This window comes from Saccopteryx leptura, chromosome 13 (genome assembly GCF_036850995.1).
Source record: "Saccopteryx leptura isolate mSacLep1 chromosome 13, mSacLep1_pri_phased_curated, whole genome shotgun sequence".
Classification (NCBI taxonomy): domain Eukaryota; kingdom Metazoa; phylum Chordata; class Mammalia; order Chiroptera; family Emballonuridae; genus Saccopteryx; species Saccopteryx leptura.
Window position 1 is genome coordinate 48,698,091 of NC_089515.1, and position 24,079 is coordinate 48,722,169.

At 58.1% G+C, this 24,079-nt stretch overlaps 1 protein-coding gene across 2 annotated transcripts in view; it reads left to right on the plus strand.

Annotated features, from left to right (window-relative positions):
- The window catches only part of SLCO3A1 (solute carrier organic anion transporter family member 3A1), a 309,333-nt gene that overhangs the window by 241,771 nt on the left and 43,483 nt on the right, over positions 1-24,079 (plus strand). The gene's annotated exons all lie outside the window — the stretch shown is intronic.

Consider the following 24,079-nt stretch of genomic DNA (forward strand, 5'->3'; position numbering starts at 1 on the left):
TTCACCTCTGTGTCCTCCTCTCTGTCCACCTCTGTGTCCCTCCCTTCTGTCCACCTCTGTGTCCTCCTCTCTGTCCACCTCTGTGTCCCTCCCCTCTGTTCACCTCTGTGTCCTCCTCTCTGTCAACCTCTGTGTCCCTCCCCTCTGTCCCCCTCTGTGTTCCTCCTCTCTGTCCACCTCTGTGTCCCTCCCCTCTGTTCACCTCTGTGTCCTCCTCTCTGTCAACCTCTGTGTCCCTCCCCTCTGTCCACCTCTGTGTCCCTCCCCTCTGTCCACCTCTGTGTCCTCCCCTCTGTCCACCTCTGTGTCCCTCCCCTCTGTCCACCTCTGTGTTCCTCCTCTCTGTCCACCTCTGTGTTCCTCCCCTCTGTCCACCTCTGCGTCCCTCCTCTCTGTCCACCTCTGTGTCCCTCCGCTCTGTCCACCTCTGTGTCCCTCCCCTCTGTCCACCTCTGTGTCCCTCCCCTCTGTCTACTTCTGTGTTCCTCCTCTCTGTCCACCTCTGTGTTCCTCCCCTCTGTCCACCTCTGCGTCCCTCCTCTCTGTCCACCTCTGTGTCCCTCCGCTCTGTCCACCTCTGTATCCCTCCTCTCTGTCCACCTGTGTCCCTCCTCTCTGTCCACCTCTGTGTTCCTCCTCTCTATCCACCTCTGTGTCCCTCCCCTCTGTCCACCTCTGTGTCCCTCCTCTCTGTCCACCTCTCAGTTTCTCCTCTCTGTCCACCTCTGCGTCCCTCCTCTCTGTCCACCTATGTGTCCCTCCCCTCTGTCCACCTCTGTGTTCCTCCTCTCTGTCCACCTCTGTGTCCCTCCTCTCTGTCCACCTCTGTGTCCCTCCTCTCTGTCCACCTCTCAGTTTCTCCTCTCTGTCCACCTCTGTGTCCCTCCTCTCTGTCCACCTCTCAGTTTCTCCTCTCTGTCCACCTCTCCGTCCCTCCTCTCTGTCCGCCTCTGTGTTCCTCCTCTCTGTCCACCTCTGTGTCCCTCCTCTCTGTCCACCTCTGTGTCCCTCCTCTCTGTCCACCTCTCAGTTTCTCCTCCCTGTCCACCTCTCCGTCCCTCCTCTCTGTCCACCTCTGTGTCCCTCCCCTCTGTCCGCCTCTGTGTCCCTCCTCTCTGTCCACCTCTGTGTCCCTCCGCTCTGTCCACCTCTGTGTCCCTCCTCTCTGTCCACCTCTGTGTCCCTCCCCTCTGTCCACCTCTGTGTCCCTCCTCTCTGTCCACCTCTGTGTCCCTCCCCTCTGTCCACCTCTGTGTCCCTCCTCTCTGTCCACCTCTGTGTTCCTCCCCTCTGTCCACCTCTGTGTCCCTCCTCTCTGTCCACCTCTGTGTCCCTCCCCTCTGTCCACCTCTGTGTCCCTCCTCTCTGCCCACCTCTGCGTTCCTCCCCTCTGTCCACCTCTGTGTCCCTCCTCTCTGTCCACCTCTGTGTCCCTCCCCTCTGTCAACCTCTGTGTCCCTCCCCTCTGTCCACCTCTGTGTCCCTTCTCTCTGTCCACCTCTGTGTTCCTCCTCTCTGTCAACCTCTGTGTCCCTCCCCTCTGTTCTCCTCTGTGTCCCTCCCCTCTGTCCACCTCTGTGTCCCTCCTCTCTGTCCACCTCTGTGTCCCTCACCTCTGTCCACCTCTGTGTCCCTCCCCTCTGTCCACCTCTGTGTCCCTCCTCTGTGTCCCTCCCCTCTGTCCACCTCTGTGTCCTCCTCTCTGTCCACCTCTGTGTCCCTCCCCTCTGTTCACCTCTGTGTCCTCCTCTCTGTCCACCTCTGTGTCCCTCCCTTCTGTCCACCTCTGTGTCCTCCTCTCTGTCCACCTCTGTGTCCCTCCCCTCTGTTCACCTCTGTGTCCTCCTCTCTGTCAACCTCTGTGTCCCTCCCCTCTGTCCACCTCTGTGTCCCTCCCCTCTGTCCACCTCTGTGTCCTCCCCTCTGTCCACCTCTGTGTCCCTCCCCTCTGTCCACCTCTGTGTTCCTCCTCTCTGTCCACCTCTGTGTTCCTCCCCTCTGTCCACCTCTGCGTCCCTCCTCTCTGTCCACCTCTGTGTCCCTCCGCTCTGTCCACCTCTGTGTCCCTCCCCTCTGTCCACCTCTGTGTCCCTCCCCTCTGTCCACCTCTGTGTCCCTCTTCTGTGTCCCTCCCCTCTGTCCACCTCTGTGTCCCTCCCCTCTGTCCACCTCTGTGTTCCTCCTCTCTGTCCACCTCTGTGTCCCTCCTCTCTGTCCACCTCTGTGTCCCTCCTCTCTGTCCACCTCTCAGTTTCTCCTCTCTGTCCACCTCTGTGTCCCTCCTCTCTGTCCACTTCTCAGTTTCTCCTCTCTGTCCACCTCTCCGTCCCTCCTCTCTGTCCGCCTCTGTGTTCCTCCTCTCTGTCCACCTCTGTGTCCCTCCTCTCTGTCCACCTCTGTGTCCCTCCTCTCTGTCCACCTCTCAGTTTCTCCCCTCTGTCCACCTCTGTGTTCCTCCTCTCTGTCCACCTCTGTGTCCTCCCCTCTGTCCACCTCTGTGTCCCTCCCCTCTGTCTACTTCTGTGTTCCTCCTCTCTGTCCACCTCTGTGTTCCTCCCCTCTGTCCACCTCTGCGTCCCTCCTCTCTGTCCACCTCTGTGTCCCTCCGCTCTGTCCACCTCTGTATCCCTCCTCTCTGTCCACCTGTGTCCCTCCTCTCTGTCCACCTCTGTGTTCCTCCTCTCTGTCCACCTCTGTGTCCCTCCCCTCTGTCCACCTCTGTGTCCCTCCTCTCTGTCCACCTCTGTGTCCCTCCTCTCTGTCCACCTCTCAGTTTCTCCTCTCTGTCCACCTCTGCGTCCCTCCTCTCTGTCCATCTATGTGTCCCTCCCCTCTGTCCACCTCTGTGTTCCTCCTCTCTGTCCACCTCTGTGTCCCTCCTCTCTGTCCACCTCTGTGTCCCTCCTCTCTGTCCACCTCTCAGTTTCTCCTCTCTGTCCACCTCTGTCCCTCCTCTCTGTCCACCTCTCAGTTTCTCCTCTCTGTCCACCTCTCCGTCCCTCCTCTCTGTCCGCCTCTGTGTTCATCCTCTCTGTCCACCTCTGTGTCCCTCCTCTCTGTCCACCTCTGTGTCCCTCCTCTCTGTCCACCTCTCAGTTTCTCCTCTCTGTCCACCTCTCCGTCCCTCCTCTCTGTCCACCTCTGTGTCCCTCCCCTCTGTCCGCCTCTGTGTCCCTCCTCTCTGTCCACCTCTGTGTCCCTCCCCTCTGTCCACCTCTGTGTCCCTCCTCTCTGTCCACCTCTGTGTCCCTCCCCTCTGTCCACCTCTGTGTCCCTCCTCTCTGTCCACCTCTGTGTTCCTCCCCTCTGTCCACCTCTGTGTCCCTCCTCTCTGTCCACCTCTGTGTCCCTCCCCTCTGTCCACCTCTGTGTCCCTCCCCTCTGTCCACCTCTGCGTTCCTCCCCTCTGTCCACCTCTGTGTCCCTCCTCTCTGTCCACCTCTGTGTCCCTCCCATCTGTCCACCTCTGTGTCCCTCCCCTCTGTCCACCTCTGTGTCCCTTCTATCTGTACACCTCTGTGTTCCTCCTCTCTGTCAACCTCTGTGTCCCTCCCCTCTGTCCTCCTCTGTGTCCCTCCCCTCTGTCCACCTCTGTGTCCCTCCTCTCTGTCCACCTCTGTGTCCCTCACCTCTGTCCACCTCTGTGTCCCTCCCCTCTGTCCACCTCTGTGTCCCTCCTCTGTGTCCCTCCCCTCTGTCCACCTCTGTGTCCTCCTCTCTGTCCACCTCTGTGTCCCTCCCCTCTGTTCACCTCTGTGTCCTCCTCTCTGTCCACCTCTGTGTTCCTCCCTTCTGTCCACCTCTGTGTCCTCCTCTCCGTCCACCTCTGTGTCCCTCCCCTCTATTCACCTCTGTGTCCTCCTCTCCGTCCACCTCTGTGTCCCTCCCCTCTGTTCACCTCTGTGTCCTCCTCTCTGTCAACCTCTGTGTCCCTCCCCTCTGTCCACCTCTGTGTCCCTCCCCTCTGTCCACCTCTGTGTCCTCCCCTCTGTCCACCTCTGTGTCCCTCCCCTCTGTCCACCTCTGTGTTCCTCCTCTCTGTCCACCTCTGTGTTCCTCCCCTCTGTCCACCTCTGCGTCCCTCCTCTCTGTCCACCTCTGTGTCCCTCCCCTCTGTCCACCTCTGTGTCCCTCCCCTCTGTCCACCTCTGTGTCCCTCCTCTGTGTCCCTCCCCTCTGTCCACCTCTGTGTCCCTCCCTTCTGTCCACCTCTGTGTCCTCCTCTCTGTCCACCTCTGTGTCCCTCCCCTCTGTTCACCTCTGTGTCTTCCTCTCTGTCCACCCCTGTGTCCCTCCCTTCTGTCCACCTCTGTGTCCTCCTCTCTGTCCACCTCTGTGTCCCTCCCCTCTGTCCACCTCTGTGTTCCTCCTCTCTGTCCACCTCTGTGTCCTCCCCTCTGTCCACCTCTGTGTCCCTCCCCTCTGTCCACCTCTGTGTTCCTCCTCTCTGTCCACCTCTGTGTTCCTCCCCTCTGTCCACCTCTGCGTCCCTCCTCTCTGTCCACCTCTGTGTCCCTCCGCTCTGTCCACCTCTGTATCCCTCCTCTCTGTCCACCTGTGTCCCTCCTCTCTGTCCACCTCTGTGTTCCTCCTCTCTGTCCACCTCTGTGTCCCTCCCCTCTGTCCACCTCTGTGTCCCTCCTCTCTGTCCACCTCTGTGTCCCTCCTCTCTGTCCACCTCTCAGTTTCTCCTCTCTGTCCACCTCTGCGTCCCTCCTCTCTGTCCACCTATGTGTCCCTCCCCTCTGTCCACCTCTGTGTTCCTCCTCTCTGTCCACCTCTGTGTCCCTCCTCTCTGTCCACCTCTGTGTCCCTCCTCTCTGTCCACTTCTCAGTTTCTCCTCTCTGTCCACCTCTCCGTCCCTCCTCTCTGTCCGCCTCTGTGTTCCTCCTCTCTGTCCACCTCTGTGTCCCTCCTCTCTGTCCACCTCTCAGTTTCTCCTCTCTGTCCACCTCTGTGTCCCTCCCCTCTGTCCTCCTCTGTGTCCCTCCCCTCTGTCCACCTCTGTGTCCCTCCTCTGTGTCCCTCCCCTCTGTCCACCTCTGTGTCCCTCCTCTCTGTCCACCTCTGTGTCCCTCCTCTCTGTCCACCTCTCAGTTTCTCCTCTCTGTCCACCTCTCCGTCCCTCCTCTCTGTCCGCCTCTGTGTCCCTCCTCTCTGTCCACCTCTGTGTCCCTCCTCTCTGTCCACCTCTCAGTTTCTCCTCTCTGTCCACCTCTGTGTCCCTCCCCTCTGTCCTCCTCTGTGTCCCTCCCCTCTGTCCACCTCTGTGTCCCTCCTCTGTGTCCCTCCCCTCTGTCCACCTCTGTGTCCTCCTCTCTGTCTACCTCTGTGTCCCTCCCCTCTGTTCACCTCTGTGTCCTCCTCTCTGTCCACCTCTGTGTCCCTCCCTTCTGTCCACCTCTGTGTCCTCCTCTCTGTCCACCTCTGTGTCCCTCCCCTCTGTTCACCTCTGTGTCCTCCTCTCTGTCAACCTCTGTGTCCCTCCCCTCTGTCCACCTCTGTGTCCCTCCCCTCTGTCCACTTCTGTGTCCTCCCCTCTGTCCACCTCTGTGTCCCTCCCCTCTGTCCACCTCTGTGTCCCTCCCCTCTGTCCACCTCTGTGTCCCTCTTTTCTGTCCACCTCTGTGTCCTCCTCTCTGTCCACCTCTGTGTCCCTCCCCTCTGTTCACCTCTGTGTCCTCCTCTCTGTCCACCTCTGTTTCCCTCCCTTCTGTCCACCTCTGTGTCCTCCTCTCTGTCCACCTCTGTGTCCCTCCCCTCTGTCCACCTCTGTGTCCCTCCCCTCTGTCCACCTCGTGTCCCTCCCCTCTGTCCACCTCTGTGTCCCTCCTCTGTGTCCCTCCCCTCTGTCCACCTCTGTGTCCTCCTCTCTGTCCACCTCTGTGTCCCTCCCCTCTGTTCACCTCTGTGTCCTCCTCTCTGTCCACCTCTGTGTCCCTCCCTTCTGTCCACCTCTGTGTTCTCCTCTCTGTCCACCTCTGTGTCCCTCCCCTCTGTTCACCTCTGTGTCCTCCTCTCTGTCAACCTCTGTGTCCCTCCCCTCTGTCCACCTCTGTGTCCCTCCCCTCTGTCCACTTCTGTGTCCTCCCCTCTGTCCACCTCTGTGTCCCTCCCCTCTGTCCACCTCTGTGTTCCTCCTCTCTGTCCACCTCTGTGTTCCTCCCCTCTGTCCACCTCTGCGTCCCTCCTCTCTGTCCACCTCTGTGTCCCTCCGCTCTGTCCACCTCTGTGTCCCTCCCCTCTGTCCACCTCTGTGTCCCTCCTCTCTGTCCACCTCTGTGTTCCTCCTCTCTGTCAACCTGTGTCCCTCCCCTCTGTCCACCTCTGTGTCCCTCCCCTCTGTCCACCTCTGTGTCCCTCCTCTGTGTCCCTCCCCTCTGTCCACCTCTGTGTCCCTCTTTTCTGTCCACCTCTGTGTCCTCCTCTCTGTCCACCTCTGTGTCCCTCCCCTCTGTTCACCTCTGTGTCCTCCTCTCTGTCCACCTCTGTGTCCCTCCCTTCTGTCCACCTCTGTGTCCTCCTCTCTGTCCACCTCTGTGTCCCTCCCCTCTGTTCACCTCTGTGTCCTCCTCTCTGTCAACCTCTGTGTCCCTCCCCTCTGTCCACCTCTGTGTTCCTCCTCTCTGTCCACCTCTGTGTCCTCCCCTCTGTCCACCTCTGTGTCCCTCCCCTCTGTCCACCTCTGTGTTCCTCCTCTCTGTCCACCTCTGTGTTCCTCCTCTCTGTCCACCTCTGCGTCCCTCCTCTCTGTCCACCTCTGTGTCCCTCCGCTCTGTCCACCTCTGTATCCCTCCTCTCTGTCCACCTGTGTCCCTCCTCTCTGTCCACCTCTGTGTTCCTCCTCTCTGTCCACCTCTGTGTCCCTCCCCTCTGTCCACCTCTGTGTCCCTCCTCTCTGTCCACCTCTGTGTCCCTCCTCTCTGTCCACCTCTCAGTTTCTCCTCTCTGTCCACCTCTGCGTCCCTCCTCTCTGTCCACCTATGTGTCCCTCCCCTCTGTCCACCTCTGTGTTCCTCCTCTCTGTCCACCTCTGTGTCCCTCCTCTCTGTCCACCTCTGTGTCCCTCCTCTCTGTCCACCTCTCAGTTTCTCTTCTCTGTCCACCTCTGTGTCCCTCCCCTCTGTCCACCTCTGTGTTCCTCCTCTCTGTCCGCCTCTCCGTCCCTCTGCTCTGTCCGCCTCTGTGTCCCTCCTCTCTGTCCACCTCTGTGTCCCTCCTCTCTGTCCACCTCTCAGTTTCTCTTCTCTGTCCACCTCTGTGTCCCTCCTCTCTGTCCACCTCTGTGTCCCTCCTCTCTGTCCACCTCTCAGTTTCTCTTCTCTGTCCATCTCTGTGTCCCTCCTCTCTGTCCACCTCTCTGTCCACCTCTCTGTCCTCCTCTGTGTTCCACCTCTCCGCCCACCTCTTCGTTCCGCCTCTGCTCTCTCCTGCTCACACCCCACGCGTTGGAAGTGTTTCATGGTGACGCACCCTTCAGAACAACATTCCTCTGCTGATTCGTGTCCCCACGCCAGAGCCTGAAGAGGTGGAGGTGGCCCTGGACGGCAGGTAGACCCAGGTTCCAACCCGCCCTCCTCTACCTCTGTTTGCATTGTGGGGCAGGGTAGACAGTGCCCCACAGGGTAGACAGGCACACACACCGCAGCCTCGGTTTCCCTGTGTCTACAATACCAACGGTGAGAGCGCCCCGGCTGTAATTGTGACTATATCCGTTTACGGAGCCCGTCCGACGTGGGTTGAGCAGCAAGCTCTGGCTGTTAGGTAAACCAGCTCTCTCGCCCCTTCTTGGGAGCATTAGCCATGACATATCGACGGCAATATTTTAAAAACAAAAACCAAACCACAAAACCAAAGTCAAGGCCAGTTTCAGTAGCGCGACTAAAGGCAGGTGTATTCTAGGCTGAGTGGAATACAACTGAGCCCCACAGCAAACACTTCCCATGGCCCCTCAGCTCCCGGGGAGGGCAAAGGGCGGGCACTGGTGCTCCTGACCCCTGCCCTGCTGTAAGGGGGTCCCCTTGGAAAGCTCCACCCCCCCCCCAGTCTCTTCCCTGCTCTGCTCACTCAGCTTGTGTGTAGGTGTGCTGACAGCTGACAGCTGACAGGGAGCCGCGCAGCCCCAGGACGCACCTCTGTGTTCTTCCCCTCTGTCCACCTCTGCATCCCTTTACTCTGTCCACCTCTGTGTCCCTCCGCTCTGTCCACCTCTGTGTCCCTCCCCTCTGTCCACCTCTGTGTCCCTCCCCTCTGTCCACCTCTGTGTCCCTCCTCTCTGTCCACCTCTGTGTTCCTCCTCTCTGTCAACCTGTGTCCCTCCCCTCTGTCCACCTCTGTGTCCCTCCCCTCTGTCCACCTCTGTGTCCCTCCTCTGTGTCCCTCCCCTCTGTCCACCTCTGTGTCCCTCCCTTCTGTCCACCTCTGTGTCCTCCTCTCTGTCCACCTCTGTGTCCCTCCCCTCTGTTCACCTCTGTGTCCTCCTCTCTGTCCACCTCTGTGTCCCTCCCTTCTGTCCACCTCTGTGTCCTCCTCTCTGTCCACCTCTGTGTCCCTCCCCTCTGTTCACCTCTGTGTCCTCCTCTCTGTCAACCTCTGTGTCCCTCCCCTCTGTCCCCCTCTGTGTTCCTCCTCTCTGTCCACCTCTGTGTCCCTCCCCTCTGTTCACCTCTGTGTCCTCCTCTCTGTCAACCTCTGTGTCCCTCCCCTCTGTCCACCTCTGTGTCCCTCCCCTCTGTCCACCTCTGTGTCCTCCGCTCTGTCCACCTCTCTGTCCCTCCCCTCTGTCCACCTCTGTGTTCCTCCTCTCTGTCCACCTCTGTGTTCCTCCCCTCTGTCCACCTCTGCGTCCCTCCTCTCTGTCCACCTCTGTGTCCCTCCGCTCTGTCCACCTCTGTGTCCCTCCCCTCTGTCCACCTCTGTGTCCCTCCCCTCTGTCCACCTCTCAGTTTCTCCTCTCTGTCCACCTCTGCGTCCCTCCTCTCTGTCCACCTATGTGTCCCTCCCCTCTGTCCACCTCTGTGTTCCTCCTCTCTGTCCACCTCTGTGTCCCTCCTCTCTGTCCACCTCTTTGTCCCTCCTCTCTGTCCACCTCTCAGTTTCTCCTCTCTGTCCACCTCTGTGTCCCTCCTCTCTGTCCACCTCTCAGTTTCTCCTCTCTGTCCACCTCTCCGTCCCTCCTCTCTGTCCGCCTCTGTGTTCCTCCTCTCTGTCAACCTCTGTGTCCCTCCTCTCTGTCCACCTCTGTGTCCCTCCTCTCTGTCCACCTCTCAGTTTCTCCTCTCTGTCCACCTCTCCGTCCCTCCTCTCTGTCCACCTCTGTGTCCCTCCCCTCTGTCCGCCTCTGTGTCCCTCCTCTCTGTCCACCTCTGTGTCCCTCCGCTCTGTCCACCTCTGTGTCCCTCCTCTCTGTCCACCTCTGTGTCCCTCCCCTCTGTCCACCTCTGTGTCCCTCCTCTCTGTCCACCTCTGTGTCCCTCCCCTCTGTCCACCTCTGTGTCCCTCCTCTCTGTCCACCTCTGTGTTCCTCCCCTCTGTCCACCTCTGTGTCCCTCCTCTCTGTCCACCTCTGTGTCCCTCCCCTCTGTCCACCTCTGTGTCCCTCCTCTCTGCCCACCTCTGCGTTCCTCCCCTCTGTCCACCTCTGTGTCCCTCCTCTCTGTCCACCTCTGTGTCCCTCCCCTCTGTCAACCTCTGTGTCCCTCCCCTCTGTCCACCTCTGTGTCCCTTCTCTCTGTCCACCTCTGTGTTCCTCCTCTCTGTCAACCTCTGTGTCCCTCCCCTCTGTCCTCCTCTGTGTCCCTCCCCTCTGTCCACCTCTGTGTCCCTCCTCTCTGTCCACCTCTGTGTCCCTCACCTCTGTCCACCTCTGTGTCCCTCCCCTCTGTCCACCTCTGTGTCCCTCCTCTGTGTCCCTCCCCTCTGTCCACCTCTGTGTCCTCCTCTCTGTCCACCTCTGTGTCCCTCCCCTCTGTTCACCTCTGTGTCCTCCTCTCTGTCCACCTCTGTGTCCCTCCCTTCTGTCCACCTCTGTGTCCTCCTCTCTGTCCACCTCTGTGTCCCTCCCCTCTGTTCACCTCTGTGTCCTCCTCTCTGTCAACCTCTGTGTCCCTCCCCTCTGTCCACCTCTGTGTCCCTCCCCTCTGTCCACCTCTGTGTCCTCCCCTCTGTCCACCTCTGTGTCCCTCCCCTCTGTCCACCTCTGTGTCCCTCCTCTCTGTCCACCTCTGTGTTCCTCCCCTCTGTCCACCTCTGCGTCCCTCCTCTCTGTCCACCTCTGTGTCCCTCCGCTCTGTCCACCTCTGTGTCCCTCCCCTCTGTCCACCTCTGTGTCCCTCCCCTCTGTCCACCTCTGTGTCCCTCCCCTCTGTCCACCTCTGTGTCCCTCCCCTCTGTCCACCTCTGTGTTCCTCCTCTCTGTCCACCTCTGTGTCCCTCCTCTCTGTCCACCTCTGTGTCCCTCCCCTCTGTCCACCTCTGTGTCCCTCCTCTCTGTCCACCTCTGTGTTCCTCCCCTCTGTCCACCTCTGTGTCCCTCCTCTCTGTCCACCTCTGTGTCCCTCCCCTCTGTCCACCTCTGTGTCCCTCCTCTCTGCCCACCTCTGCGTTCCTCCCCTCTGTCCACCTCTGTGTCCCTCCTCTCTGTCCACCTCTGTGTCCCTCCCCTCTGTCAACCTCTGTGTCCCTCCCCTCTGTCCACCTCTGTGTCCCTTCTCTCTGTCCACCTCTGTGTTCCTCCTCTCTGTCAACCTCTGTGTCCCTCCCCTCTGTCCTCCTCTGTGTCCCTCCCCTCTGTCCACCTCTGTGTCCCTCCTCTCTGTCCACCTCTGTGTCCCTCACCTCTGTCCACCTCTGTGTCCCTCCCCTCTGTCCACCTCTGTGTCCCTCCTCTGTGTCCCTCCCCTCTGTCCACCTCTGTGTCCTCCTCTCTGTCCACCTCTGTGTCCCTCCCCTCTGTTCACCTCTGTGTCCTCCTCTCTGTCCACCTCTGTGTCCCTCCCTTCTGTCCACCTCTGTGTCCTCCTCTCTGTCCACCTCTGTGTCCCTCCCCTCTGTTCACCTCTGTGTCCTCCTCTCTGTCCACCTCTGTGTCCTCCTCTCTGTCCACCTCTGTGTCCCTCCCCTCTGTCCACCTCTGTGTCCTCCCCTCTGTCCACCTCTGTGTCCCTCCCCTCTGTCCACCTCTGTGTCCCTCCTCTCTGTTCACCTCTGTGTCCTCCTCTCTGTCCACCTCTGTGTCCTCCTCTCTGTCCACCTCTGTGTCCCTCCCCTCTGTTCACCTCTGTGTCCTCCTCTCTGTCCACCTCTGTGTCCCTCCCTTCTGTCCACCTCTGTGTCCTCCTCTCTGTCCACCTCTGTGTCCCTCCCCTCTGTTCACCTCTGTGTCCTCCTCTCTGTCCACCTCTGTGTCCCTCCCCTCTGTCCACCTCTGTGTCCCTCCCCTCTGTCCACCTCTGTGTCCTCCCCTCTGTCCACCTCTGTGTCCCTCCCCTCTGTCCACCTCTGTGTCCCTCCTCTGTGTCCCTCCCCTCTGTCCACCTCTGTGTCCTCCTCTCTGTCCACCTCTGTGTCCCTCCCCTCTGTTCACCTCTGTGTCCTCCTCTCTGTCCACCTCTGTGTTCCTCCCTTCTGTCCACCTCTGTGTCCTCCTCTCCGTCCACCTCTGTGTCCCTCCCCTCTGTTCACCTCTGTGTCCTCCTCTCCGTCCACCTCTGTGTCCCTCCCCTCTGTTCACCTCTGTGTCCTCCTCTCTGTCAACCTCTGTGTCCCTCCCCTCTGTCCACCTCTGTGTCCCTCCCCTCTGTCCACCTCTGTGTCCTCCCCTCTGTCCACCTCTGTGTCCCTCCCCTCTGTCCACCTCTGTGTTCCTCCTCTCTGTCCACCTCTGTGTTCCTCCCCTCTGTCCACCTCTGCGTCCCTCCTCTCTGTCCACCTCTGTGTCCCTCCCCTCTGTCCACCTCTGTGTCCCTCCCCTCTGTCCACCTCTGTGTCCCTCTTCTGTGTCCCTCCCCTCTGTCCACCTCTGTGTCCCTCCCTTCTGTCCACCTCTGTGTCCTCCTCTCTGTCCACCTCTGTGTCCCTCCCCTCTGTTCACCTCTGTGTCTTCCTCTCTGTCCACCTCTGTGTCCCTCCCTTCTGTCCACCTCTGTGTCCTCCTCTCTGTCCACCTCTGTGTCCCTCCCCTCTGTCCACCTCTGTGTTCCTCCTCTCTGTCCACCTCTGTGTCCTCCCCTCTGTCCACCTCTGTGTCCCTCCCCTCTGTCCACCTCTGTGTTCCTCCTCTCTGTCCACCTCTGTGTTCCTCCCCTCTGTCCACCTCTGCGTCCCTCCTCTCTGTCCACCTCTGTGTCCCTCCGCTCTGTCCACCTCTGTATCCCTCCTCTCTGTCCACCTGTGTCCCTCCTCTCTGTCCACCTCTGTGTTCCTCCTCTCTGTCCACCTCTGTGTCCCTCCCCTCTGTCCACCTCTGTGTCCCTCCTCTCTGTCCACCTCTGTGTCCCTCCTCTCTGTCCACCTCTCAGTTTCTCCTCTCTGTCCACCTCTGCGTCCCTCCTCTCTGTCCACCTATGTGTCCCTCCCCTCTGTCCACCTCTGTGTTCCTCCTCTCTGTCCACCTCTGTGTCCCTCCTCTCTGTCCACCTCTGTGTCCCTCCTCTCTGTCCACTTCTCAGTTTCTCCTCTCTGTCCACCTCTCCGTCCCTCCTCTCTGTCCGCCTCTGTGTTCCTCCTCTCTGTCCACCTCTGTGTCCCTCCTCTCTGTCCACCTCTCAGTTTCTCCTCTCTGTCCACCTCTGTGTCCCTCCCCTCTGTCCTCCTCTGTGTCCCTCCCCTCTGTCCACCTCTGTGTCCCTCCTCTGTGTCCCTCCCCTCTGTCCACCTCTGTGTCCCTCCTCTCTGTCCACCTCTGTGTCCCTCCTCTCTGTCCACCTCTCAGTTTCTCCTCTCTGTCCACCTCTCCGTCCCTCCTCTCTGTCCGCCTCTGTGTCCCTCCTCTCTGTCCACCTCTGTGTCCCTCCTCTCTGTCCACCTCTCAGTTTCTCCTCTCTGTCCACCTCTGTGTCCCTCCCCTCTGTCCTCCTCTGTGTCCCTCCCCTCTGTCCACCTCTGTGTCCCTCCCCTCTGTCCACCTCTGTGTCCTCCTCTCTGTCCACCTCTGTGTCCCTCCCCTCTGTTCACCTCTGTGTCCTCCTCTCTGTCCACCTCTGTGTCCCTCCCTTCTGTCCACCTCTGTGTCCTCCTCTCTGTCCACCTCTGTGTCCCTCCCCTCTGTTCACCTCTGTGTCCTCCTCTCTGTCAACCTCTGTGTCCCTCCCCTCTGTCCACCTCTGTGTCCCTCCCCTCTGTCCACTTCTGTGTCCTCCCCTCTGTCCACCTCTGTGTCCCTCCCCTCTGTCCACCTCTGTGTCCTCCTCTCTGTCCACCTCTGTGTCCCTCCCCTCTGTTCACCTCTGTGTCCTCCTCTCTGTCCACCTCTGTGTCCCTCCCTTCTGTCCACCTCTGTGTCCTCCTCTCTGTCCACCTCTGTGTCCCTCCCCTCTGTTCACCTCTGTGTCCTCCTCTCTGTCAACCTCTGTGTCCCTCCCCTCTGTCCACCTCTGTGTCCCTCCCCTCTGTCCACTTCTGTGTCCTCCCCTCTGTCCACCTCTGTGTCCCTCCCCTCTGTCCACCTCTGTGTCCCTCCTCTGTGTCCCTCCCCTCTGTCCACCTCTGTGTCCCTCTTTTCTGTCCACCTCTGTGTCCTCCTCTCTGTCCACCTCTGTGTCCCTCCCCTCTGTTCACCTCTGTGTCCTCCTCTCTGTCCACCTCTGTGTCCCTCCCTTCTGTCCACCTCTGTGTCCTCCTCTCTGTCCACCTCTGTGTCCCTCCCCTCTGTCCACCTCTGTGTCCCTCCCCTCTGTCCACCTCGTGTCCCTCCCCTCTGTCCACCTCTGTGTCCCTCCTCTGTGTCCCTCCCCTCTGTCCACCTCTGTGTCCTCCTCTCTGTCCACCTCTGTGTCCCTCCCCTCTGTTCACCTCTGTGTCCTCCTCTCTGTCCACCTCTGTGTCCCTCCCTTCTGTCCACCTCTGTGTTCTCCTCTCTGTCCACCTCTGTGTCCCTCCCCTCTGTTCACCTCTGTGTCCTCCTCTCTGTCAACCTCTGTGTCCCTCCCCTCTGTCCACCTCTGTGTCCCTCCCCTCTGTCCACTTCTGTGTCCTCCCCTCTGTCCACCTCTGTGTCCCTCCCCTCTGTCCACCTCTGTGTTCCTCCTCTCTGTCCACCTCTGTGTTCCTCCCCTCTATCCACCTCTGCGTCCCTCCTCTCTGTCCACCTCTGTGTCCCTCCGCTCTGTCCACCTCTGTGTCCCTCCCCTCTGTCCACCTCTGTGTCCCTCCTCTCTGTCCACCTCTGTGTTCCTCCTCTCTGTCAACCTGTGTCCCTCCCCTCTGTCCACCTCTGTGTCCCTCCCCTCTGTCCACCTCTGTGTCCCTCCTCTGTGTCCCTCCCCTCTGTCCACCTCTGTGTCCCTCTTTTCTGTCCACCTCTGTGTCCTCCTCTCTGTCCACCTCTGTGTCCCTCCCCTCTGTTCACCTCTGTGTCCTCCTCTCTGTCCACCTCTGTGTCCCTCCCTTCTGTCCACCTCTGTGTCCTCCTCTCTGTCCACCTCTGTGTCCCTCCCCTCTGTTCACCTCTGTGTCCTCCTCTCTGTCAACCTCTGTGTCCCTCCCCTCTGTCCACCTCTGTGTTCCTCCTCTCTGTCCACCTCTGTGTCCTCCCCTCTGTCCACCTCTGTGTCCCTCCCCTCTGTCCACCTCTGTGTTCCTCCTCTCTGTCCACCTCTGTGTTCCTCCTCTCTGTCCACCTCTGCGTCCCTCCTCTCTGTCCACCTCTGTGTCCCTCCGCTCTGTCCACCTCTGTATCCCTCCTCTCTGTCCACCTGTGTCCCTCCTCTCTGTCCACCTCTGTGTTCCTCCTCTCTGTCCACCTCTGTGTCCCTCCCCTCTGTCCACCTCTGTGTCCCTCCTCTCTGTCCACCTCTGTGTCCCTCCTCTCTGTCCACCTCTCAGTTTCTCCTCTCTGTCCACCTCTGCGTCCCTCCTCTCTGTCCACCTATGTGTCCCTCCCCTCTGTCCACCTCTGTGTTCCTCCTCTCTGTCCACCTCTGTGTCCCTCCTCTCTGTCCACCTCTGTGTCCCTCCTCTCTGTCCACCTCTGTGTCCCTCCCCTCTGTCCACCTCTGTGTTCCTCCTCTCTGTCCGCCTCTCCGTCCCTCTGCTCTGTCCGCCTCTGTGTTCCTCCTCTCTGTCCACCTCTGTGTCCCTCCTCTCTGTCCACCTCTGTGTCCCTCCTCTCTGTCCACCTCTCAGTTTCTCTTCTCTGTCCACCTCTGTGTCCCTCCTCTCTGTCCACCTCTGTGTCCCTCCTCTCTGTCCACCTCTCAGTTTCTCTTCTCTGTCCACCTCTGTGTCCCTCCTCTCTGTCCACCTCTCAGTTTCTCCTCTCTGTCCACCTCTCCGTCCACCTCTCTGTCCTCCTCTGTGTTCCACCTCTCCGCCCACCTCTTCGTTCCGCCTCTGCTCTCTCCTGCTCACACCCCACGCGTTGGAAGTGTTTCATGGTGACGCACCCTTCAGAACAACATTCCTCTGCTGATTCGTGTCCCCACGCCAGAGCCTGAAGAGGTGGAGGTGGCCCTGGACGGCAGGTAGACCCAGGTTCCAACCCGCCCTCCTCTACCTCTGTTTGCATTGTGGGGCAGGGTAGACAGTGCCCCACAGGGTAGACAGGCACACACACCGCAGCCTCGGTTTCCCTGTGTCTACAATACCAACGGTGAGAGCGCCCCGGCTGTAATTGTGACTATATCCGTTTACGGAGCCCGTCCGACGTGGGTTGAGCAGCAAGCTCTGGCTGTTAGGTAAACCAGCTCTCTCGCCCCTTCTTGGGAGCATTAGCCATGACATATCGACGGCAATATTTTAAAAACAAAAACCAAACCACAAAACCGAAGTCAAGGCCAGTTTCAGTAGCGCGACTAAAGGCAGGTGTATTCTAGGCTGAGTGGAATACAACTGAGCCCCACAGCAAACACTTCCCATGGCCCCTCAGCTCCCGGGGAGGGCAAAGGGCGGGCACTGGTGCTCCTGACCCCTGCCCTGCTGTAAGGGGGTCCCCTTGGAAAGCTCCACCCCCCCCCCAGTCTCTTCCCTGCTCTGCTCACTCAGCTTGTGTGTAGGTGTGCTGACAGCTGACAGCTGACAGGGAGCCGCGCAGCCCCAGGACGCACCTCTGTGTTCTTCCCCTCTGTCCACCTCTGCATCCCTTTACTCTGTCCACCTCTGTGTCCCTCCGCTCTGTCCACCTCTGTGTCCCTCCCCTCTGTCCACCTCTGTGTCCCTCCCCTCTGTCCACCTCTGTGTCCCTCCTCTCTGTCCACCTCTGTGTTCCTCCTCTCTGTCAACCTGTGTCCCTCCCCTCTGTCCACCTCTGTGTCCCTCCCCTCTGTCCACCTCTGTGTCCCTCCTCTGTGTCCCTCCCCTCTGTCCACCTCTGTGTCCCTCCCTTCTGTCCACCTCTGTGTCCTCCTCTCTGTCCACCTCTGTGTCCCTCCCCTCTGTTCACCTCTGTGTCCTCCTCTCTGTCCACCTCTGTGTCCCTCCCTTCTGTCCACCTCTGTGTCCTCCTCTCTGTCCACCTCTGTGTCCCTCCCCTCTGTTCACCTCTGTGTCCTCCTCTCTGTCAACCTCTGTGTCCCTCCCCTCTGTCCCCCTCTGTGTTCCTCCTCTCTGTCCACCTCTGTGTCCCTCCCCTCTGTTCACCTCTGTGTCCTCCTCTCTGTCAACCTCTGTGTCCCTCCCCTCTGTCCACCTCTGTGTCCCTCCCCTCTGTCCACCTCTGTGTCCTCCCCTCTGTCCACCTCTGTGTCCCTCCCCTCTGTCCACCTCTGTGTTCCTCCTCTCTGTCCACCTCTGTGTTCCTCCCCTCTGTCCACCTCTGCGTCCCTCCTCTCTGTCCACCTCTGTGTCCCTCCGCTCTGTCCACCTCTGTGTCCCTCCCCTCTGTCCACCTCTGTGTCCCTCCCCTCTGTCCACCTCTCAGTTTCTCCTCTCTGTCCACCTCTGCGTCCCTCCTCTCTGTCCACCTATGTGTCCCTCCCCTCTGTCCACCTCTGTGTTCCTCCTCTCTGTCCACCTCTGTGTCCTCCTCTCTGTCCACCTCTGTGTCCCTCCCCTCTTTTCACCTCTGTGTCCTCCTCTCTGTCAACCTCTGTGTCCCTCCCCTCTGTCCACCTCTGTGTTCCTCCTCTCTGTCCACCTCTGTGTCCTCCCCTCTGTCCACCTCTGTGTCCCTCCCCTCTGTCCACCTCTGTGTTCCTCCTCTCTGTCCACCTCTGTGTTCCTCCTCTCTGTCCACCTCTGCGTCCCTCCTCTCTGTCCACCTCTGTGTCCCTCCGCTCTGTCCACCTCTGTATCCCTCCTCTCTGTCCACCTGTGTCCCTCCTCTCTGTCCACCTCTGTGTTCCTCCTCTCTGTCCACCTCTGTGTCCCTCCCCTCTGTCCACCTCTGTGTCCCTCCTCTCTGTCCACCTCTGTGTCCCTCCTCTCTGTCCACCTCTCAGTTTCTCCTCTCTGTCCACCTCTGCGTCCCTCCTCTCTGTCCACCTATGTGTCCCTCCCCTCTGTCCACCTCTGTGTTCCTCCTCTCTGTCCACCTCTGTGTCCCTCCTCTCTGTCCACCTCTGTGTCCCTCCTCTCTGTCCACCTCTGTGTCCCTCCCCTCTGTCCACCTCTGTGTTCCTCCTCTCTGTCCGCCTCTCCGTCCCTCTGCTCTGTCCGCCTCTGTGTTCCTCCTCTCTGTCCACCTCTGTGTCCCTCCTCTCTGTCCACCTCTGTGTCCCTCCTCTCTGTCCACCTCTCAGTTTCTCTTCTCTGTCCACCTCTGTGTCCCTCCTCTCTGTCCACCTCTGTGTCCCTCCTCTCTGTCCACCTCTCAGTTTCTCTTCTCTGTCCACCTCTGTGTCCCTCCTCTCTGTCCACCTCTCAGTTTCTCCTCTCTGTCCACCTCTCCGTCCACCTCTCTGTCCTCCTCTGTGTTCCACCTCTCCGCCCACCTCTTCGTTCCGCCTCTGCTCTCTCCTGCTCACACCCCACGCGTTGGAAGTGTTTCATGGTGACGCACCCTTCAGAACAACATTCCTCTGCTGATTCGTGTCCCCACGCCAGAGCCTGAAGAGGTGGAGGTGGCCCTGGACGGCAGGTAGACCCAGGTTCCAACCCGCCCTCCTCTACCTCTGTTTGCATTGTGGGGCAGGGTAGACAGTGCCCCACAGGGTAGACAGGCACACACACCGCAGCCTCGGTTTCCCTGTGTCTACAATACCAACGGTGAGAGCGCCCCGGCTGTAATTGTGACTATATCCGTTTACGGAGCCCGTCCGACGTGGGTTGAGCAGCAAGCTCTGGCTGTTAGGTAAACCAGCTCTCTCGCCCCTTCTTGGGAGCATTAGCCATGACATATCGACGGCAATATTTTAAAAACAAAAACCAAACCACAAAACCGAAGTCAAGGCCAGTTTCAGTAGCGCGACTAAAGGCAGGTGTATCCTAGGCTGAGTGGAATACAACTGAGCCCCACAGCAAACACTTCCCATGGCCCCTCAGCTCCCGGGGAGGGCAAAGGGCGGGCACTGGTGCTCCTGACCCCTGCCCTGCTGTAAGGGGGTCCCCTTGGAAAGCTCCACCCCCCCCCCCAGTCTCTTCCCTGCTCTGCTCACTCAGCTTGTGTGTAGGTGTGCTGACAGCTGACAGCTGACAGGGAGCCGCGCAGCCCCAGGACGTACCCCGTAACGGAGCCAGGGTGACCTCCGTTATGCTAGTCGGCATCATTTCTTATCGAGCTCCTCCTGTGAGCCAGAGGCACCTGGGCAAGTGGTCAGATACACAGGCCTCATTTCTTTCCCAGGACAATCCACAGGATGGAGCGACACACTCGGGTCAGGCACCTGCTCGGACTTGAAGCCAGGGTTCAAATCCCAGTGACCTGGCTCCTCAAACCAGGCTCTGAGCTGTTATTTTCTAGAGCGTCACTCGGTGAACCCTCTTCTGGGTCCAGGGCTCCTCCTGCTTCGACTCTTCTAACTCAGGGGGTTTCTTTTCTTTCTCTCCCTCCCTTCTTTTCCTACCCCTCCTCCTTCAGAAAACATGGACCAAGCCCCTGAGTCGGGCCAGATGTCTGTCATTATTATTCTTTCTAATTCTTTCTATTTTCTTTTTTTTTTTTTTTTTTTGCATTTTTCTGAAGCTGGAAACAGGGAGAGACAGTCAGACAGACTCCCGCATGCACCCGACCAGGATCCACCCGGCACGCCCACCATGGGGCGACACTCTGCCCACCAGGGGGCGATGCTCTGCCCATCCTGGGCGTCGCCATGTTGCAACCAGAGCCACTCTAGCGCCTGAGGCAGAGGCCACAGAGCCATCCCCAGCGCCCGGGCCATCTTTGCTCCAATGGAGCCTTGGCTGCAAGAGGGGAAGAGAGAGACAGAGAGGAAGGCTCGGCGGAGGGGTGGAGAAGCAAATGTGTGCTTCTCCTGTGTGCCCTGGCCGGGAATCGAACCCGGGTCCTCCGCACACTAGGCCGACGCTCTACCGCTGAGCCAACCGGCCAGGGCCTGTTCTTTCTAATTCTTGAGCGGCATCCTCGGTTGCTAGGAGTGGCGTGGTCTTCACACGCAGACCAGCAGCTCGCAGAGCCTGGGCCGGGAGGGGACGCGTGGTTACGAGCGCCTGCTCTGGCAGCAGGTGCCAGGGTGTGTGTGTCTGCTGTGCTTCCCTAACCAGGAGACCACCCTCTGCCTCTGTTTCCTCAGCTGGGTGTGCAGTCAGGACAATACCCAGCAATGTTTTGTCACCTCTGGTCCTCGGAGACCTTCCCAAAGTCGCCTTTCTCCATCCTGGAGGGCCCGCAGGATCCAAGGAGTCCCAGTCCTCCAGGAATGTCTTCCGATCACCAGCAGAACACTGCAGAGCCACCGTTCCCAACCTCGTCCCTTCCTGCTGGCGATATCACCGTTTTGAGGAGAGATGGCAGGTTCCTGGTGAGCCTTCCTCTCACCCCGTCACCCCACTTCTGCGGGTGGTGCAGGGAAACTGCGGGTGTCCAGTGACCCAGTGTGGCTCCGGCTCACCAGTCTCTGTGCCAGGTCTGGGCCACCTCGTTAGCTCCTGCCTCCTTAGGAAGTGAGAATTTTGTGGACTTAACCACCCATTTGAATGAAGAAGTGTGAAACACTGGGCTAGCCCTAGGACCAAGCTGTTAATACCCCTCTTCACACTGGAGATTTGGAGGGTAGGGCTGAACTTACGAGATCTTCCGTCCTGGCGAGAATTTTGTGGACTTAACAACCCATTTGAATGAAGAAGTGTGAAGCACTGGGCTAGCCCTAGGACCAAGCTGTTAATACCCCTCTTCACACTGGAGATTTGGAGGGTGGGGCTGAACTTACGAGAAGAGATCTTCCGTCCTGGCCAGAGAGCTCGGCTGGTTAGAGCATCGTCCCAAAATGCAGATGTTGTCAGTTTGATCCACACTCAGGGCACACACAGGAAAAGATCTATGTTCCTGTCTCTCTCATGCCCTTCCTTTCTCTCTAAAATTACTAAATAAGAAAAAAGTATTAAAAGAAGGGATCTTGTTTTGAGAGTGCTATACACATCATTGCACTAAAACTCTGGGACGAGAGGGGAGAGCTGGGAGGAAGTCGCTGAGTCTGAGAGGAGGCCGTCCTTTCTGGAGGCGAGCTGGGTTGGTAGAGGCAAAAAAGAACGTTCTTCGTGTACGTGAGGTGCACAGCGGCCTCGCGCGGCCTTCCGCTGAATGAGCCTCAGACACCAAGATCTTCACTTCTAATTCCAGGCGAAATCAGTCACTAGAGATTAAGGCAAAAGCGGAGCAGGCTCCCATCTGGACAAGGACTCCTTCCCACCAAAGTGGAAAACTATCTCTGGGACAATTAAAATGCTTACGAAAGTCTGAAGACGTCCCTTTAACTGGAGTCGCCTTTGTTTGGAGATGCCCTCTCCACCCTGCCTCCAAAAGTTGTGGTGGCCATGACGACAAAGGAACAGGCACTGCTGAGGCCCAAGCGGACTTGGTGATTAAACTCGGATCCTCGGGAGCCGGAGAGCAGAGTTCCGAATCGGAGGACGCATGCGGTGTGTGTGTCCGCTCAGCAGCAGTGTTATCTGTGAGCACGGGAGGCCATGGTGGTTCCTTCATCAAGTTCATGAGGCCCAGTCTGCACCCCAGCACAGGACAGGGAGCCGACAGTGGAGAGGGTGGTTTCCCTGGAATGTCCCAACCTGCCTGTTGACTGTTGGCGGTGTGTCCAGCGTTTAGAGAACTTAGTCTCAAAAGAGAGCGCCAGGATCGAGCAGTGGTGGTATCACCTGTCAGAACATCATCAGCCACAGCACTCAAATTCATTCATGACAGGGAGGTGCTGTTGTCACCCAGTGTGACCCTTACCTTGCTCTCCACAGTGTGTTGAAGCATGCTGTCCCGTGACGCAGCCAACCCACCCCTTGTCACAGGTGTACTTCACTGTAATCAGGTGTCACGCTCTATAGCAAGTACTCACAGCACTGCTTAGTGATGATGGGGCCCTAACGTCCCAGGAGTTTTTGTGCATGAAGACACTTTCCTCACCACCCTCTGTTCGTAGCCAGTTTATTCATCTGTATTCCTTAAGCCGCAGTTTTAAACGTTACACCATCAGTATCCCTCTAAATATCTGTACAATAACTTCAAAAGATAATGTGTACATAACAAAAGAAAATGTCCCAACATTGAAACATAGATTTTAAGTGTTGTAGACATTTATTTGAAAGGACATTTTTTTTTATGGTGAGAGGAGAGGAAATAGTGAGACAGACTTCCACATGTGCCCTGACCAGGATCCACCCAGCAACCCCATCTGGGGCAATGCTCGAGAACCGAGCTATTTTTAGTGCCTGAGGCTGATGCACTCCAATGGAGTTATCCTCAGTGTCTGGGGCCACGCTTGAACGAAATGAACCACTGGCTGCGGAAGGGGAAGAGATAAAGAAGGGAGGGTGGAGGGGTAGAGAAGCAGATGGTCACTTCTCCTGTGTGTCCTGACTGGGAATCAAACCTGAGATGTCCACATGCCGGCTGATGCTCTATCTACTGAGCCACCGACCAGGGCCGAAAGGACATTTCTAAATGTCTATTTTCTAAACTAAAAAAGTCAGATTATCATAAATGTTTGAAACCCTGTAAAAAATAAGCAAGCACACTCATCAAGGCCAGTATGCTGGCAGGAAAGCAGGTATAAATGAGGGAATACCGTAGATTTGAAGTTGTTTTCTCACCATCTTTATTCTTATTCATGCCTTTTAAAAATTGTGTGTGTGTGTGTGTATGTGGGAGTGGCATTCATTTAATCCAGCAGCTGCATTTCTACGGTTTTAGCAATGTAACAACCACCGAGGCTGCCAGCCCTGGGTGCTGTGTGGTTGTGGTTGTTGCTCAGCTGGGATGTGGCATGGGGTCTCATCTGACTCAGTCCCGTCTAATCATGAAGTCTTTCACTGACTGCATCAAAGGACCCTTAAGTCCCCCGTCTTTCATATAGTGTCCTTTCTGAGACTCAGCCCCTTCCCTGAGAATGATAAATTTTAAGTTTGGTGTCTCTGCCATTGTCCCATCGTTCTGATTTATTGAGCGTGTCTGTTAACATTACGAAAAACGTACGTGTCCTCTATTGTTATTTTATTCTAATTAGTTGGGCCATTTAGAGGCTTTGTCCCCTAGGAGATGAGACTGAGCCTGTGTAATTAGGTCTCTTCGTTAGGACAGCCGGCTAATTCATCACCTGGCCACGCGGTGTCAGACTCCGGGCTCTCCTGTTTGTTCTGTACGACCGTGGCATGGATCGCTGCTTCCTAGACGTGTCCTGGCACTTGCTTTGTCCGGGACTGAGTCTTATCCTTTCCTCTTACACAGGTGGAAACAGGTGCGCCATGTGCCACACAGTCCACATTATTTTGATTACAGCAGGACAGAGTTCCCTGACTCTAGTCACTGGCTCACCCCTTTCCACTGTGTTCCCCTGGCTGCTTACCACCAGTACCATTCTTCACGTAAGACTTTTCTGTGAATGACTTTCAAACGACTTGTTTTAACCTGGCGGCGTGTTAAGCTACGAGAGCCATGAGATGACCCATTTGCTCTATTCGTTATATTTCAGTTAACTTTGTGTGTGTGTGTGTGTGTGAGCATACACTCAAATAGTGGGGTAGACACCGAAATGCTTGGGTTGTTCTGGAATCGTCCCACATACGTGGGACCCACCAGCCACCGCAGGGGAAGGAGAGCGGGTCAGAGACCACACACCAAGGATGCTGCTGGTCGCTGGAAATATCCAAATAGTGTGGTTACTCTTCAAGGAGCAAAGAGAAACCAAAGATCCCATTCTTCAAAGTGCTAATGTAAAAGGAAATCTTAGTGGTTTATGAAACCACATACTTTAAGAAAAATAAGAGTATAATAAAATGAGGTTCAAGTGTATGACGTCGGCAAGCCCTGCCACTCGGCCCCGGCGGTGCCTGGTGGGGCGCGCGCCCGGCCCTGGCGGTGCCTGGTAGGGCACAAGCCACAACACGCTTTTGCATCGGCTGCCCTCTGAGCCCTGAGCCCTGGGCTGGTACCCAGCTCCTGCTAGGTTGGAGCAGGTGGGGGGTGAGCAAAGTCCACGGAAGACGAGGAAAAGCGCAGAGCACGGACATGGGGGGCGGAGTCGCCGTGAGAGGGAGCAGCCCTGGTGCAGAGGGCTGGGTGCTCATGGGAAGCAGCCCCAGCTGGCGGCGTGGACCGGCAGGGGCGCGGCATGGTAGGAGGTCTGGTCAGAGGGCCAAGGGCCAGACCATGGGCCCTCACACTGGGCATGGGTTTGGTCCTGGGTGGAGTTTGGAGCAGGAATGTGATTTGAGCTGATGCCATTGGCTACCTTGTGAAGGAATGGTTACCTTGGATCAGAATGAAAACTGGCCCCCTGGTCGGGTTGTTCGGGCTCTCCCCCA